Below are 3966 nucleotides of genomic sequence, written 5' to 3'. Positions count from 1 at the left end.
GCCAGTTCCTTCTGTTGCACGTATTTCCATTACTTGCTCAAATGCTCAGCAGCTGCACGCCATGCCCATCCTACAGAGCCCCATTTGTGATGGAAAAGTAGACTATCCAATCCCTTCACGCGCTTTTGTACATGCAAATATCCATCGCTGTATGAACCAATGGTGTTAAGGTGGGACGTCATCATTGACTTTTAGTAATGTTTGAGATCAGTAGCAGCCTGAGTGCGGCCAGACGGGAAATGTAACAGATACTAATTTATTTTTTCGATTTACTAAACCGGCGGTAGTAGAGAGATGGAAAAGGAACTGTCTGGCTGCTGTGATGTAGGCTACAACAGCAGGACTTGAGTTTGGGACCACATTTCTCATGGTCCTCTAAACACAATTACGACGTAAAAAAGGATTGACTTGGGATATGTTATTTCAATATGGTTGGTTGCACTCCACAGTGGTTGCCTACGGGCTCTTTTCTTACCAACTAACCATACGTTGTTTTGTGGTCCAAAAATCAAAGTTGAGTGGTATCGACCTGTAGCAAATATATGTAGGCTACAGATTACTGCTATAAAATATATGTAATTTTGTCCAAATGGTTGAGATGTGGGCAGGCCCGGAGTGGCCATCGGGAGAATTCCCGGTGGGCCACTCTACCCGCTCATAAATTGGGCCGGTAGATTGCCTGCTTAAGTAATCGTTCATTCAACTTTCGACCTACAATCCATGTTGAACTTGCAAAAACTACAATCACATCTGAGATTTCTCAACAATCAGGCGAAAGAGACAAATTTAGCCGTCTAGCTCCATAGACTCCCATTCATTTTGCACTCATTGCCTCATGCCGGCGATCACCCCCAGTGGAACTCTGGTGGAACTGCAACCAAATTCGGTACAATGGGGCTTAATAGGGAATGGACAGGCTCTCCATAGACGGGCCCTGGTGCTGTTTTCAGTTGTCGCGCATGCTCTCTTACTCAAACACAAGCGCGTGTACCAAGGTTGTTGCCATGGAGACGACCCTAAACCATCGTTGTGGAGGGAGTTAGCAAGATTAAGCTGATGCGAAAAGAATGAAATGGATGGGAAAATTACGTTGTGTCCTTGGGCAAGGCACTTCACCCTACTTGTCTCAGGGGAATGTCCCTGTACTTACTGTAAGTCGCCCTGGATAAGAGCGTCTGCTAAATGACAAAATGTAAATGTATTTTTGTACGCCCTTCGACTGGTTAGCTCCTGCGATTCCCACACAGCAGAAGTCTAGTAGTTAGCTAGCTCTACAATTTACCGGGGCTAGGTCTGAATCTAGGAGCAAAACAGAACACAGCTGCCAGCTGTAGATATATGCAGGTAGCAACACCAGTGCTAAATAAGTATTTATCTGGTCGGCTCCATGACGCCTGGTAAGTAGGGCTCGTGAGACTGCTCACCAAATGAACAAAGGGGAACCCACTTATCTGGCAGATTAAGACATGTTCGTAGGTACCTAGCGAAAAGTAACCTCAACTTTCCCAGACTTTTAGCCACGGTACTAATGCTGAGGGCTCGCTGATATCACTGTCTGTCTTACTAAAATTGCGTTGTTGCTAACGTGTTCTGACGTGTGCTGACGCTGTGACGTTAGGCTAGCACTGAGGTCCCTAGGTGCACAGATGGCACGTTTTGCCCCTAAACCGTGCAACGGAACGTAAATTCCAATAGAAGCAACGCAATCGCTAACAAGACGAACCTTTTGACACCGACGTTGTCTATGTAGTCCAAATATTGACGGATCCTTAGGGGTAGGAAAATAATAATGTATATAAGAGAGAACAATGGTTGTACTCTCGCGAAAGGGGAACTGCCCGTTATTCACCTTTTGGATGAGTAGGGTGAAGAGGATTTCGGGAGGAAGGCCCGGACGAAGATGTCAACAGGTAGCCATGTGCTCGGAGGTCAAAAGGAGGTTTTAGTGACTCCTACGTGTGCAAAATGTAGGTGCATGGGAGGGTTTGTTGACGTCTGTTTTGGCTAGTTTTTTGGCTAGTTTTCAACGGAGGTCAATGGAGACCTGGCCAAAAAGGTGTCGTCTGTAATAAATATCCAAGAGGCAACGGATGGACGTTAAAAGCGTCATTTTTATTTATTCACAATAAATCAGACAAGTCAATCTTTTCAACAACAACTGTATCTCGAATGTGAAAACGGGACAAAAGTCACAATGATGTCTCTCAAGACAATGTATTTTGCCAATTCAACAACAACAACGTAGCAGCAACAGTGCACGATTCACACGTTCACCCAATACAGTACTCTTTGAATACAGTAAAACAGGACAAAAGTCACAATGTTTCTCAAGACAATGTACAACGACAACAACAACTCAATGTAACAGCAGTGCATGTTTTCTCCCCCATTATTCACACATTCACCCAATACTCTTTGAATACAGTTTCTTAAGCATACTCTCTGAATACAGTTTCTTAAGCACACTCTTTGAATACACAGTTTTAGTTTACACTCTTTTCGGGACACGCGATTGGCTCGAGGCGAAAACGACTGCGCCGTTTTTCACAAAGCCCACAGACGGTGACGTGTTCAAAGCAGAAATCCCCCAATGCAAAACACCCCCTCGTCAATACGAGCGTCTACGCCACGGCTAAGCGATGGAAAATGACTTTAAAGCTTTAGGTTTTGTCACAAAGCAAACATTTTACACCCCACGCGGCATGCTGGGAATTAAAGAGACGGTAAAACCACCCTCCGTCTCTCCCTTTTCAGGTCATCTCCACGCTGAGGGAGAGCGCTCTGGCGGGGAAAGCTCAGCACCGGTCGACAACGGTGGATCGGCCGGGTGCTCTTCGCGTGGAACAACAACAACCGAGGCGCGGCGCACAATGCAGTATCTCAGCGAGCGCCAGCCCTTTCCGGCCTCGGGCCCCTCGCCCGTCTGGCCGCTGACCGTGTACGGCGTCGACCTCCCGTGGCGGCCGGACGAGGCGAAGGCCAGGGTCACCTCTGTTTCCAGGGTCACCTCTGTGTTTGGGTCCGTCTCAGGAACGATGGCAAACGCCCTCCATTTTCAGGCGTTCCTCCCGGACGGACCGGTGGAACGAGGGGGTCCATCTCAGGAACCATGGCAAACGCCCTCCACTTTCGGGCGTTCCTCCCGGACGGAGCCGACGGGTGCTCGGGGTGAGTCCGGTTAAGGATTACACCGCCCCGAGAGAGTACGCGGGCGCATCGTTCAAACGCACTCCGTCTCGTCCGTCTTGCATTCGTGTGTCAAAGCTCTCTCCCCGTTTCATTACAGGAGAACTCCTGGGGGTGGAGTACCTGTACTCCCAGAGTCAGACAGACAGGCAGAGTGCTGCAGGACCCTGAAGTTCCGGACGAGGAGGCCGCCAAGACATCGAGATGGAGGACGAGTGCGTCGAAGAGGCGGGGGAGGACGTGGACCACACCATCCACGTCGAGCTTCCTCTGCCTCGAGGAGGCAAGGCAGGGCAGGTGGATGAAGCTGTCCTCTTAGATACGGGGGTCAGGGCTGAAGAGAAGCTGTCCAGCTAGAGAGGGGTAGTTCAGCAAGGGGTCCGTGTTACTCTCGGCATCCACCTGTGGCACGCTGCATCCTCTGTGGCACGCTGCATCCTCTGTGGCACGCTGCATCCTCTGTGGCACGCTGCATCCTCTGTGGCACGCTGCATCCTCTGTGGCACGCTGCATCCTCTGTGGCACGCTGCATCCTCTGTGGCACGCTGCATGACCGGCCAGACCTGTAAAAGTGAAGAAAGGGTCATTGTCAGTGGTGGAAAATGAAGCTTTTCCCCATCTACACGTGATACAAACTACAGTTTGGACTGTGAAATGCAGCAGCGATACTTTAACTCGAATCCAAATGTGTTTTTCCATCTAGAAGAGACAAAAACACAGTGACCCTTTTTCAGCCGTCAATCAAAATGTCACCTTTTGCCCCTGTCGATCCCAAGGTCG

This window comes from Osmerus mordax, chromosome 20 (assembly GCF_038355195.1).
Source record: "Osmerus mordax isolate fOsmMor3 chromosome 20, fOsmMor3.pri, whole genome shotgun sequence".
Classification (NCBI taxonomy): Eukaryota; Metazoa; Chordata; class Actinopteri; order Osmeriformes; family Osmeridae; genus Osmerus; species Osmerus mordax.
This window is presented reverse-complemented; position numbering follows the sequence as displayed.